Raw genomic sequence first — 14,639 nt, forward strand, 5'->3', positions numbered from 1 at the left:
TGAGACCTAAGATCATTACAAATGAACGAGGCCCAATGTCTCTGATGTTCCAGTTTGCTTACTTTGATGATTTTACAGTTTATCTCTTCTGCTGATGGTTGGCTGAACTCTTCTGTCTCCTGCCCTACAGTGGTATCACTCAGGTGTTGCTTTGGTTATACCCTACATGTATGATTTCCCTCAGGAGCTCCAAGAGGGCGACTGCCAATTACTGCAAAAGCAAAACAGAAATTGAAGATAAATTTGACAAGCAGAGACGTGCCCAGAATAAAAAGAGAATGAAGAATAGAAGAAGAGCTCTAAAAATATAAAATTAGAAATATCTTCCACAAAAAAGAATGTAAAAAATGTTTACAACATCAAATGGAAGTAATCTGAACTAGCACAAACTGGAATAGCTTATAATAAATGGAAAGAGACCGAAAAAGAAGCAATTTTGATACTATGTTAAAAAAATGCGGAAAAAGCTCAAAGCATGAAGAGATGCTAAAAAATGCTTCCATCTACTGGCAAGGATCCAACCCTTAACTACACTACAGATCCTCTATAATGTGCTACCAGTGAGAAGATGTCTTTGAGTAGGCAGGAATACATTTGCAGCCATTTTAAGGCACTTTATTATTGCTAGATTAGTTGAACGAGGCATTATCTTAAATCCAAACCTAGATTTCAACGCTGATATCTTAACTTCCTAGCTTGTCTACACTCTGGAACTATCAGATGGGAGATTCAGAGAGACTACAGACAAGGGATGTATTCAGGTCCCAACTTTGCAAGAATAAAAACTACAAGAAGAAATACTATAGCAGAGTGTTACATTAATAGGAAAACAGCGTACTTAAACAAGAGGGGAAATAGGTAGAATGTTTCAGGACACACATCAGTTATAAAATATGAATTATTTTACCTGATCAGTTCATGTGAAAGCTAAATCTTCACAAGTGGAAAAGGTGGGGGTTCTTCACTCAAGTGATTAAATGCTTTCAATAATGGTAATTTACCATGTGCCCAACAATTTTGTCACTTCATAATGGTTCCTGCTTGGCCTCTCTCAAATGAATCAGCAACTTTTAGTCAAGTTTCACATGAACATGTGTTTGTATTATTTTTTAAAATTTATTGTAAGTAGAAAGACTAAATACTACGCAGGAATGCTTCTCTCACAAAGGCAGTCATCCAGACCTGTCTCAGGATACACCGTCACAACAGCACCCGCAATCTATATGGAGAGTGCATGTCTGTACTAACTGAATGAAAGCAAGCTTCATTTTCCATTGCTGTTATCTTTTTCCTGAACACTACATTGACTGTCAAACAGCTATTTATTCCATACAAAGACAAACTATGGGGCTCTTTCTACCTAGTGTGTGCCAAATAAAAGAAAGGGCGGGTGTTATAAAATGTTTGTGACACAGCAGTAGCAATATCTGTGTCACACACACAAAAATGCCTGCAATGGCAAGGACTTCAGATTAGGCCCCAAATTAAACACTTCAGCATGAATTTTCTGTTAGTAAATTAAACTAGCAGCTGTGCAATGCAACCAGGAAAAAAAAATTGGTTTTAAAATTCTGATTTATTAATGGAGACTCAGCAAACAACAACAGAATTTTCCAAAAACACCTGTCTAAGAAACAGTCCAGGATTAGAAAATCCCATTAAAACTCACCATAAATCCATTTAATAAGAAATATTAAAAACAGCAGCAAGAGATGAAATGTAACAAATATAAACAAGATACAGTCACTGCTAATCCTTTTCCTGCACCAAAAGCTCAAGATGTCCAAGTATCCTTTGGTTTTATTTCCCATAATTCGCTGATGTTCCTACTACTCAATGTAAATTAACCCAAGAGTAGACTGGGGCATGGCAGGCTATTTCTGTGTAATACAACACTTTGTAGCATCTCTCTCACTACCCATGAACGCTGACAAAAGATAAACTATTTCCATGTTGCATTGGTTTGCCTTTTTTTCCAATCAACTGAACAAATAGAGATGGACAACACCTAAAGCAGAATACAGTCTCTAATTATTTCACTAATATTTGCATCTTTTCCCTTGACTTTTCCCCATGCCATTCTAAAGCTATTATTTTCACTTTTGTCTCCAGCCAAGTTTCCATAAGGAGACATTCACACATGCCAGAGCAGTAGTAAGGCAGTCAAAAGAGCAGCAACTTCAAAGAAGCATTATAGAAAGTATCACAGTCTAAAGTAACAGGGAGACAAGAAAAATTACAGCAGCGTTATCAACCTTTGTCCTCCAGTAAATAAGAGAAAGCAGCCCAACTGAAAAGGACACCTGCTTTATAACAGTTTACAGTAGAAAATAAATTCCATTTCCTACCCTCTTTACTATTTCAAGGAGAAAGAAATTGATTTCTTTTCTTGACACAAAAAACAGCCTTGCCAAAAAGTCCGTACTTCCTGAGCACGCTGCAGAGGTAGGGCCCTCAGTACCTGGAGACAGGAACCACGCGTCCCTCTTGTATAACTACTTTTGACTGCCTTGAAGCGTATCCATCCCTGGCTCTTTGGAAAATCAAATAGAGAGGTTCACACTGCAGTGCTGCCCTCAACGCAAGTTTTTTCCAGAGGAATACACCTGGAAAAAAAGAGAAAACCCTTTCCTGAGCTTACTCATATGCTCATAGAGCTCACTTCAAAATTTAGTGGTTTATAAATCTAATGTTTTATAACACTTTGTTTCATACAACTCCCAAGTTTAAAATACTGTCAACCACAAAAAAATTATGCACAGTGTATTAAACATAACTTTAATATGAAATCATGTTTCTTAATTTGTGTATGGATTCCATGTAATGTCATCAATGTAACAATGCGCTTTTTAAAAAAAATCAATACATTTAACATACTGAACTGAAGCTGTTATTTAACTTACTTGAATACAAACTAAAGTAAAAAATATAAATAAATAGGTTTATGAGATGACTCTTTATGTTTCTGTATTTGAGAAAAAAGGGTTTGACTATTAGGAGTTAATGTTTAGAAGATCTGAAGAATAAAATTATTTAAAGTCACACACTATGTATCTCAGAGTGTATTAATCCTGTATTCTAATACTTTACAGGTTATTCTTCTTTCTAATGTAGGGTAGAAACAAGAATGAATTCTAAATATACTGATCAATGTTTCTTAGATTTGGACAATAAGGGAAAAACTGACTAAGGTCCCCTAGAATCACTAATTAAATGCCTACAACTGCCAATGAACTGTCCTTTTTAAAAAACCCACGAGGGGCCAATACTTGCAGGTGCCATGAGCAAAATCTGTATCTGATAATAAAAGCCAGAATTGCCATGCAACCAGAATGGGACAGATGAAAAGGACAACGGGCAAACAGGGAAACCGCTTTACTACCATTTACTAGCCCATCAATTCTGAGTTGTACCCACTGGGGAGAGAAGCTGCTAGAAGTGACACAATTTATGCACTCAGCTGCTCTTTAGAGAAAGGACAATCTGTACAGAAAAAGTCTGAAAGTCTACAGTCACTTTCTACTGAAGAGCAGTCAATCAGCTACTAATGCTACCTTTATCAACACACATGGATACACCCTCTTACCAACACTGCTGTGGTCATTTTTGCTCCTTTGATAACTACGTAACATAACAGTGTTCTAAAATCTCACACACACATATTTTTAAGAAATATCATAATGATAGAGAGAAGACAGTTACTAGTTCTCAAATCCTGTGTTATATAGAACTGGATTACAATGCATCACTGAAAACTAAATCAGAGATCTATGAATTTTATTTCATACTCCCTTCGACCTGAAATTACCTCAAAGGAAGCAACTTTTAACTCCCATTTTGTGTTGACCTTTCTGTTCATACCACGCCAAGATTAAACTTATATATATTTATATACACACACGATACTAACACATTATAAAACATTGTTGTCTTGTCAAACGTAGCAAAGTTCACTCCCACGTTTGTGATCACAATCTAACTACATTGCTGATGCTCGCATGTATTATGTCTCAAGTCTTCTGTAACTAGTAACTCACTCAATACAACTCAATACATCCATGGCAACAGTGTGTACTGAAACTGCTATTTCCGAGTATGATTCTAATTTATGCTGTGGTCCATTAACATGCTTTTAACAGTACTGAAGGGAATAAGCGCTAACCAACAGAAATGGTGAGTAACTTCCATTCAGATTTGCTGTAAAGCTTTTTTTTCCATTGCTTCAGTGGTGCAATAGACCAATCAGGATATTTACTTCAAATTTATGCAAGAAAGTGCCCATAATTCTGTATCAGTGTTGAAAGTCACAGGAAATAAAGGCTTAACAGATAAAAAATGAAAAAAATCTGAAAGCATTCCTTGTTAATGAGTCAAAATACAGTTTTCAGAAATTTTATGGAGCTCTAGGAACACCAAATCCTCCTAAACTCAGATGCAACGTTTCTCAGATAGTCCAAAACTGAGAAACCTCTGCCACTTATTTTGTCCACTGATATGGTGGTCGATTCTGCTCAGCCATGAATCTCTACCTCTTTTCTTTACCTCTCTTTCTCAGACTGTAGTATACTCTTGTGTTCTGTTTTCTTCATCTGTTAGTCTTCTTTTCCCCTCTCAAACACACACCTTTATCATTCACTTCTTCCTACGTCTGTTTTCTTTCTCCCTACCCATTCTTCCTTCCTTCTCTGACAAAAAAAAAAGAGAAACCCCATATGTGTCAACATCACTGTTCAGATCCACTGGTATAAACCAGTTGCAAACAACTTTATCAACCACACGATATTATTCCTCACTTCTAGGAACAGTGAGAACAAACCCAATACCAATGGTGATGCATCCACTTTGCAAACATAAATGAAAGTCTTTAGACAAAACAGGTATCAAAAAAACCCAAACCAAACAACCAAACACATGTGGCCAAAATAACTGTCAAATTGTAAGACATCACTGTAACTGTCAGCCCGCCTTCTACCTATCCTTATCATTATTTACTGTCATCATAGCTTCTTCATGAATTCATTTAAACCCTCAGCCTTTTAGACTGTGAAATAAAATTTCTGGCACAGCTACCTGCTTCCCTCAAGCATCTCTCTATTTGAAACCTCTAGTTAAGACAAGTTTTATTAACTACTCAGGAGCCACTATTTATACATTTTCCCAAAGTAGAAGAAGGTACAACTGCATCTACCAGCCATCTGTACAGAAATTAAGTTTAATGGCAGAAAAAAAAAAAAAAAAAAAAAAAGAGGAAATATAACCACAAAGGGCATTACAGGACAAGAATGAGGGAACAAACCCACTACATATATATTTATCTATTACCCATGAGTCTCAAGAAACAATTTCTAATTCTCGGCATAACAAAACCCATGTTCATTCTACAGGAGTATACAAAAAAAAAAAAAAAATCTATGTGCAAATTTCAGCAATAGGTTAAAATGCATTTTACAGGTGATTTGTCAACTAAAACTGAGGTAAATACAATACAGAAGCTATTATGCCAGTACACTAATATAATTACTTGAAAGCACAAAAGTACATAGGTAGACTGATGCTTAAAGTTAAGTAATGAGCTTTTAAAGTTACATTTATAAAAGATTAAAGAAAGAACTTTGAAATATGTGAAGTATACTAGGGTTTTATTCAGCCTTCATCATTTATACAAAAACACAGTATGAAATTCCTACAATCAATGCAATTTGATATTTCAGTTAAGAGGCTGTTTCAATATATATACTATTTAAAGCGATCTGTTAATAATATACCCTAAGAAATGGGCTTTGCACATACTTTTCAATTCACCACATAAGAGATCATTACAATACTCACCTTGAGTTAACCAGTAGAGCACTCACAACGTAACTTTGTAACATGATGACAACCAATGGACTCTGCTATCAAACTGGCCAGCAAACAGAAACAGTAGCTATATATCGAAGTTTAAGCCCCCAAAATGGCGTAAATCAGATAGATACCTGTGCCTTTCTCTACAAAACACAAGTCTCAGAAGCAAGCTATAGCATGTATTTCTACAGTATTGCAGAACATACAATTTCGAAAAGACTGCTAGATAAATGAAAAAAAAAAAGGCAAAGAGGGAACTCTCCTCTTACATGATCTCAATTCATATTAAATGTTCATTATCTGCATTACAGTGTAGATAGGGAATAAAAAATTACATTGACATGACGTCAGACAACACGCTCCTTGGATCTGTGATGTCCTAAAAAGACAGGTAAGCATTATCTCTATCCAACAATTAATGGAAGTGACACACATAGAGATCCAAGATATACACTCTACTCTTTCCTATCATGTTTATTTAAGAAACCACCAGCCCCAGAGATCCACCCCTCTTCTGCGATAGATTACCAAGGCCCATTTGCCTTTCCTTCTCTACAACACCTGCAGAAAAAGAAAATGTGCTACCTCTTCACTCACTGCACTTCCCAGTCTGGTGTAGAAACAAAATTAATTTGATTTTGTTTAAATTAATATGCAAAGCTCAGAGCTGCAGAACTTGAAGAGGGAATACAAATTTAATTCTGCTAGGCACCTTCAGCAGATGACTGGGACAGGGATTACCCATGTCACCCCCACACAGATCACCAAAGCCCATCTCAGAGATACTGGGTGTGCGGCACACCCAAGATCAGAATGAGGTCTGAGCACGACAGAGACCAGAGGAATCTAGATCACCAGAAACCAGGACCCATATTTTACTGTTAATGACACCCTTCTTAAACCTTCCTCTTAAAATCCAACAATTCAAAAAATGAGAGAGAAAAGAAAAAAAATCAAAGCTGTTGAAGAAGAAAAAGGAAACAGATGAGAGAACAGTTTCATTGTCTGGGTTAAAAGAAAAGTACAGTAAATAGTAACTAAGAAACAAAAAACTCACAGAGCTGAAAATATTTGCAATTTTTGTCCTGCAGTATCTCCTAAACTTCCAATAATCTGACTGGCCAAACAATCAAGCAATAAATTTTATGCATATTCACATGATTGCCAATTCTTCCTGGATTTGTAACAACCATATATTCTACAAATTCAGTTTCAAATGGCTTGGCGTTTATTTTAGTGATCCTAAATCAATCTTCTAGATCACACTTGGAGTACAAACAGGTAAGTCAACATGTACACTGAGTTCAAAGCAGAGTTTTGACACTACAAAACTGAATCTGGAACAGAAAAGCTCCTCTAATAGTCAGTGTCATTCACAGATAAAGAAGCTATTATGCGATTTAGAGAGCTCTTTGATCTGCTTCTTACACTGAACATTATCAACCCCTTTTTAGCTCATCACACTACTTTTCAGAAAAATGTACCAGTGTATGTTCTTTCATTGATAATCTTCTATGAATTTTCTAATGTATTTCACCCATATTACTTCCCCAAATAAAATTTTAGATTCAGAGTGAAATATGTATGTTATACTCAGAGCAGATGTATAAAGATTGAGTTCTATTCTTTATAAAAAAATGGTTTCAGTATATCATAGAAGTAAACAAAAACTTTCCTATTACAATAATTTTAAAAACTGCAAGAATCCAGAAGTAAGGCTGATAAGTATTTTTCTAGGGCAGCTACAGCACTTCTGTAATTCATAGAGCATGCATAAATCTCTGACATAAGCATGGCCTAATTTCAAATTATCACCTGATAAGAAATGGCCTCTGGATTCTTTGTACGCTGGGATGAGGGAAGAACAGGTTCCTCTCAGCTACCACTTCATTAAAAAAATAAAGGCACTGAACTTAAGACATATGCTAAACATTTTGCCTTTTTATGCAGGCCCACAACTGCTGTTTGGCAGAACTGAAGTACAAGAAGTCAATAAGACTCACAATGAAACATTACCAGTAAGACTAGTCATGATTTGGTAGATAGCATTTCTTTTCTAACTCTTAACTGGACAAGGGATTTTTTCAACACAAACCAAAAGCTAAAAACATTTCCAGCATCTCTGATCATGTCTAATTCCTCTATCACTAACAAAGAATAGCTGGGGAACAGTCCTAAAATAGTTACCAAACTGAAATCTACAACACAGAAGTATTTTCATACATGGATAATAACAGAAAAAAAAACAGTTCCAGCTTTGTCTACATTAGGCTTTAGTGTTTTTTTCTAACTACTGTGAACATCAGTTCAGCTTGAGCCAGGCCAAAAAACAGGAAGACACTAGCAAAGACACATTACTGCATTATTTTATATACAAAGCCATACCCTAAACCAGGGTTCAGCAGCACTATCTAAAGTATCAGTTGATGCCTCCAGACTCCACTAGAAAGCTTTCCGCCTTTGTTACTATGTTGGAACCAAACCAGTAACAGACATCCAACAAAACAACTTTTAAGAAAAATTATTAGCTTGCAACACCATTTCCAATTGTAAAGTCCGACTCAACTTCATTATGCAACCAATCTCTCAAAAAAAGGCATCAAGCTTCCTGTTGATATTAAAGAAGGGGGGAAAAATACAGAAAACAGAAGCAAAATCTATACTAGTAGCATGCAAAATCTAGTAGCACTAGTAGCACTACAAAAACCTAGACGATCCTAGCATAGCACACTGGAATGCTTCTGGACCTTCAGTGTATTCCCTGATACCACTGACTCATAAAGCAGATTTGTAGCTCCAGTTGCCATCAAAATATCACAGATATAAGTAATATTAACACATACAGCAAACAAGACAAAGATATTTATATATTCTGTATATGACATAGATACAGAATATAAAGGGTACAGCCACTAGCATTATCTGCAAATAACTCAATATGAAAGTTAATAATTGCTACTCAAGAATATAGAGACAAACGAAAAACCAATACAAGGAGAAATCCAACACTGAAGTCCATGTTTTCGTTTGCCCAATGTACACTGGACCCTGGGGATAGAATATGTGAAAAGTTTAATATATGGACACCAAAACGTCAAAACATAACATATGGTCAGACTGACACATATTGATATTTCCAAATTATCAAATTTTGCATGGAAGCAAAACAACATTAAAGCTTCTTTAAGCTCTGTCTTCACTGGCCTTCATAACTAAGACAGCTATTGCCTTTGTTTACACTTAGACTGAAGATATCATGCAAGCTATTCAGAGAGCACTCTAGCTCCATGCTTTCTGAAACAGAGAAAATCTACAGATTGTGACTCTACACCTGTTTTTCACATAGTTTATCACTCTTCTTCCCCTCCCCCACCACTTTTTTTTTACTATAACAGAACTATGCCTGTGTAAAATTCAGCTGACTGGACTTGCTTCTTCAAGTCAACTGCCACTTGAGCGAATACGGAAGGAACTATCTACCCAGTGTTGTCACCCATAAGTTCCTGGCCACGCACTGTCTTTAACTTGTGTTTCTAAATTAATTGGATTTCTCTAGTAATGACCTTTAAAATAGTTGAAGTGACCCTTTACAGATTTCCTCTATCATTCACCTTTAGCCTATTTGATGCTGATGTACTAGTTGGAGGGCTGTTATTTCTGAAAAATAAGTATGAATATTACACATTTCTACTTATCTCTTCTAGCAATACAACAGTGATATAATTACTGTTGTAATATTCCAGTAATAAACAATAATGGAAAGAATCAGTGAAAGAACACATATAAATTTGCCTCAAAAAAATTCTTCCTATTCCACCTGTCTGCTATGGCAGCCTGAACAGCAGGATTCCTAAATATTCCAAACTCCACATGTGTATGATGCAAAAGGGAGAAAACGTCATAAAGCACATTCACGAAACAAAGACCTGTCAAAGACAAAATCACCAAGTGCAGCATTCCATTAATCCCAATGAAAAGGTCCTGGGATCCGCAATGTCTTGTAATTTTCTCTAGAAACTAACATTTAAAGGAACAACATAGTTTAATACCCTAGGTATGACATTCAAACTCATTCCTTCCCACAAACACTAGCCAAGAATTACACTCATTAAGATTTAACAGGGCACCTTAAAAATCTACAGATGTTCAGTGTCTAAAAAGAATCCTAACAGTCAAATTAAAAAAAGAGATTGTGTTATGCTTTAGTTTCAGTTAAGTGAAACCCAGCCAACCAAACAATAAGTAGGAAAGTCTGTAAACACAGAATCATTTATATCTATAAAACAATTATAAAATATATTTATGTATTATGATTAAATGATCATTTACTTTGTCATGCTGTGTGCTACCCTTTTGATAACTACATAACATGTTGTGCTCTAGTCACTAGTCAAATAAGTTTGTACAAATATGTATCCTGAATTCTAATTTAAGTAGAAACTACTGTGTCAATGAAGGATCCTTGATATATCTTTTAAAACTTCCCATCCATTTACATTAATTGATGTAATTTTCCCAGTGTTGCAAGATGTAGCCAACACTTAAAGCCAACACAAAAGTAAAAGCTGTTTCTATCACCTAAATCTCAATGCTTTAACTTACTATCAGACATTTAGTCTTGACTATATATTTCTTATCAATACAAAAAGCTTTGTAAACTCCTAGTATCATTGTACAGACACATTTCTCAGAGGTTCACAAAAACAACTGGAGGGAAAACTGAGCATGTTAGTTCACATCTCTGTTCATTTCAAAGTTCAAGTCTCAAAGAATCACAAATAGAGCTCTAAAACAGGCCACCTTTCAATTTCTTTAGAGATTTTAATCTCAGTCACATTAAAAAAATAAACAGTAGCCTTGATATAAAACTTTCAAAGTAGTCTATGAATATACCGGTGTCTTCCAACAATGTTCTGGAAAAGATCCCCAATTCACCAGTATACAGACTAACCGTGCGCTGAAACTATTACCCCTCATCTGACTTTCTGTCAATAAACTCCCTTTTATTTGGAAAATTCTCAGCTTAGTGCATCAAAATATGTTTCTGATCAACAAAACATGAATTCACAACTTCTTCCAAAAATCTCTTCTTTTTTTGGTCAACTTTTATTCAAAAGCAAAAATTTGCTCTAACCCTTTTGCAGAATAATTTCCAGGTAATTTTTTATACACAGCCTGTAAACTAGCAAGCTATTTTCTGCTCAAGCTGGCATAGCTAGTGGACAGGCCACAACAGACATTAAAAGCTTATCATTCTTTGGCCACAAGTTTTAATACTGCAACTTTGTTCAGTCTCTACCTTTGTTCCCTGAGACAATCACAGCCAGACTTTATGCCAAAGTAAAAAAACTGTATTTCATCTCGGTCTTAGCCCCAGGCCTCAGATCCTGAAATGTGTGTTTGAAAGTATTTAATCCCCAGCCTAATAACTGACTCAAAACTAACACACAAAAATAACACCCAATATCAGGACTCAGCACTGCAGTTTTGGGGTGTTTTTCTTCCTTTTTCACACACTAAAGAAGGCACCATAAAGCAATGGACAATTAGACAATCAATCACACTGTGTCAGAACACAGTAACTTGTTAGGTGTAGATCCGGGCTTGAATTAGAGGGAGGCTTGTTTGAGATTTCTGGCCCTTACTCAGCTTCCATTTCAGATTCCCCAAACCTCTGAAGAGATTTTTAATTTTGTCTCTCTTGGGTCAAGGAGACTGTTCTCATTTTGTATCACATGCTATAACTTTATAAAAAGAACTGCACTACTGGGTTCAGGCAGTAACAAAGGATTTTGATGTTTCAGCCACTGAAGGTGTATCTAAAATCTGGATTCGTTCCATGCAATCAAAAATGATTTGCTAATAAAAGTTAATTACAATGTTTTAAAACATTGCCTAGTCAGTAAAATGCAGCCCAAAGAAAATAAAAGCTTTTATTCAAGTAGAGCATCTTTTCTTTGATTATTTTATTTGTTTATACAGGGCCCCTTCCAGTTTTGAATTCAGCCCGGACCAAAGTATTGAGGGCAGTGTTATTCAGAAATTCTAATTAATACAACCATACTTAATGAAAAGATTGCAAGAATTCAGTCAACTTCTAATATTTGAACTGAATGAAAATACACGTAAAAATTAAACCCTCTGAAAAACCTCTGTCACAAAATAATCAGGAATATCTTGTCTATAAATAAACAAGATAGTTAACACGAAAACATAAAGTCTATCAATTCCCATCTGCTACTTGCTTCTCAGTCTGGTTAACAAGATAAAAACAGTTCTTCAGCCACCCTCCATCATATGCACCTATTTAACCGTAACATTTATGAGCAAGTAACTAATCCAGCTCTGCAAAAAGTCTGACACGCCAAGAGTGCCAGTTATTCTTAGAGTGAGACATGACCACAGTTTCACGTAATTAGAGATGTTATAAAACGCATCCCGCCCGCTCGCCCCATCCCCCTCCACCACTACCACCATTGCAGGAGTGACTTGTTACACATCGCAATGAGCAAGAAACATTCCCTGCCCGGGGAGAGAGCGGAGATCAGGCCATAAAAAGGGCACGAGATGCAAAGGGGGATCCTCCCCTCTCTGGGCCGGGGAACAGCCTCGCCTCGCCCCGCGCCGGCGGCACACGGGGGGTCCCGGGGGGGAGCCTCGATGGAGGACGGCAAGAGCTTTTTCCCCTCTCCAGGATCGCCGGCGCGGGGCGGGGGACGGTGCCCCGGCCGCGCCGGGCGAGGGGGTCACCCAGTCCAGGCACCCGGGGACGGAGAGGGGAAACGGCGGGGAGAGGGCTCGGAGAACCGGCGTCGCCGCCGGTGAGGGCTGAGGGGCGATCGCTGCCTTCCCCCTGGGCGGCGAGGCGCCTCTCCCCTCGGCGCCGTGCGGGGGACAAGGGCGGCGGGGCGAGGGGGGCACCCGGAGCCCCGAGGCCCCGGGGCCGGGGCGGTGTCGGCGATTCGGCGGCTCCGCTGAGGCGCCGGAGCCCTCCCCGCCCGCCCGCCGGGCCTCGCTCCGGGCGGCAGGGGCCTGGGGAGCCGGGATCCCCCGGCCTCCCGGGCCTGGGGGCGGAGGGCTGGGCGCCGCTCACTCACCTCGGGAGGCAGCAGGCGCCGCCGGGTCTGCATGGCGAGGAGGATCCCCCGGGGCCGCGCTCCGCCGCCGCCGCTCGCTCGCTAGCTCGCTGCCGGGCGGGCCCCGCAGACCCCGCGGGCGCTGGAGAGGCCGGCGCCCGCCCTCCCCGCCCGCCAGCCGGGCTCGCTCGCTGGGCTCCGCGGCCAAGGCCGCCGCAGCTACCGGCAGCCAGCGCCCCCTGGCCGGCCCTAGCGGCAGCGCACGGCACTGCGGCACCGCCGGGGAGAGGCAGTGCGGAGCCTGCCGCACCCCCGCCCCGCCGCGCGGGGGGCCGGGCAGGCCGCGCCGCCGCCACCTCCGGCCCAGCCGCCTACCGCCGGGGCGTCACGGGCGGCGAGCGGGAGGAGTCACCCGGCGCAGGGGGGACGCCCCGCCGCGCAGGGAGCCCGCCCGCCTTCCCCGGCCCCCCCCTCCCGCGGGGTCCCGCCAAGCCTGTGGGCCGCCACCCGCAGCCGGGGCCTCCCGCCCACAAGCGGAGGGAGGCACCGGGGGAGGCGCGCATCGCTACCCGGGTGCCCTCGGCCGGGGGAGCTACCCCGCAGCCGGCTGCAGCCGCGCCGACACGCCGTGGGCAGGGGGACTCGCGGCGGGGAGCCATTCGGGCTCTATTTCGCCATTTCAGAGCCAGGGAGGGACACCCTGTCCTGTGGGACACCCGCAGCCGCCCGTGCGCGCCCACACGGCCAGGCTGAGGGGTGCGCAGACACGGAGCCATCCGCTCAAAGACACGTTAACTCTTCAGCCGAGCAGGATTCCGGAACAAAAACCAACCAAACAAAAAAAATACCCCCACGCTCGTCCCTCACAGAAACAGCCTCAGAACTGCGAAGGCTAACTGGCAGGTTACGCCAAACCGTAACTGCGCCCGGAGTCTCACCCATTCTCTAAGAGGAGGCGGCCACAGCGGCGCCCATGCCGGGAGCGGGGGCACCTTTCCCCGCCCGGCTGCGGGCACTCGGGAACTCGAGAAAATGTCACTTTCCCGCGTGTGACTCGCGGCGCCGCTCCGGGCCGGCGGGGGGCGGGGGGCGGCCATCCCCGCGCCGCCGTGCCGGCTACAGCGCGCGCCGCCGCCCCCTGCTGGGCGGAGGGCAGCGCCCCCCGGCACCGCCTCGCGCCCCGCTAACGCCTCGCCCCGCGCCGGCCTCACCCTTCCCGCCCCGACCCTCATCGCCTCAGGAGCCCCTCGCTTCACCCCGCGCCTCGCCGCTCGCCTCAGGTGCCCGTGGCCTCGGCTCCCCCTCAGGAACGGCTCGCCCCGCGTCAGGGGAAGGGGCAAGAGCTGCCGTCCCCTCACCTTCGGCCAGCGCTCTGGCCTCCTCCTGGCCGCAGCGGAGCGCCATGTCACCTCTAGGAGGGAGGGAAAGGCGAGTGCGGTGGCTGCTAATGCAGTTGCGCTGCCATTCCCACTCCTCGGGTCTTCGCACTTGCAGGCTATCACTTTCCAGCAGGTTAGGCTTCTCCATTAACTTCCTACATATGGCAGTGAATACGGTGTAATGAGCCCTGGTGATAAAATCTAGGCCTTCTTGCTCCAAGAGCATCAGCCCATCCCACTTGAAATGAAAGGGAAGCACTTAATGTTTATTCATTGATTCTGGTAGAACTATGTGCTTTTCAAGCAGAAAATACAAGATACTCCCTATCAACTGAATCAT

The 14,639-nt window shown here is 41.5% G+C and overlaps 1 protein-coding gene across 5 annotated transcripts in view; it reads right to left on the minus strand.

The window, feature by feature from the left end:
* Positions 1 to 14,295, minus strand: part of ZFYVE9 (zinc finger FYVE-type containing 9) — a 62,558-nt gene extending 48,263 nt beyond the window's left edge. For 2 of the 5 annotated variants that reach the window (XM_074832035.1, XM_074832030.1), the window contains exon 1: positions 12,942 to 13,097. The gene's annotated coding sequence lies outside the window, so the exon portion shown is untranslated. Of the gene's footprint in view, positions 1 to 62; positions 212 to 2,461; positions 2,606 to 12,941; positions 13,098 to 13,858; positions 13,877 to 14,278 lie in introns of those variants that run through there. The other 3 variants (XM_074832031.1, XM_074832033.1, XM_074832034.1) reach the window with 3 other exon arrangements.
* Between the last annotated feature and the right edge of the window lie 344 nt (positions 14,296 to 14,639).

The sequence above is a fragment of the Strix aluco genome, chromosome 8, assembly GCF_031877795.1.
Source record: "Strix aluco isolate bStrAlu1 chromosome 8, bStrAlu1.hap1, whole genome shotgun sequence".
Classification (NCBI taxonomy): Eukaryota; Metazoa; Chordata; class Aves; order Strigiformes; family Strigidae; genus Strix; species Strix aluco.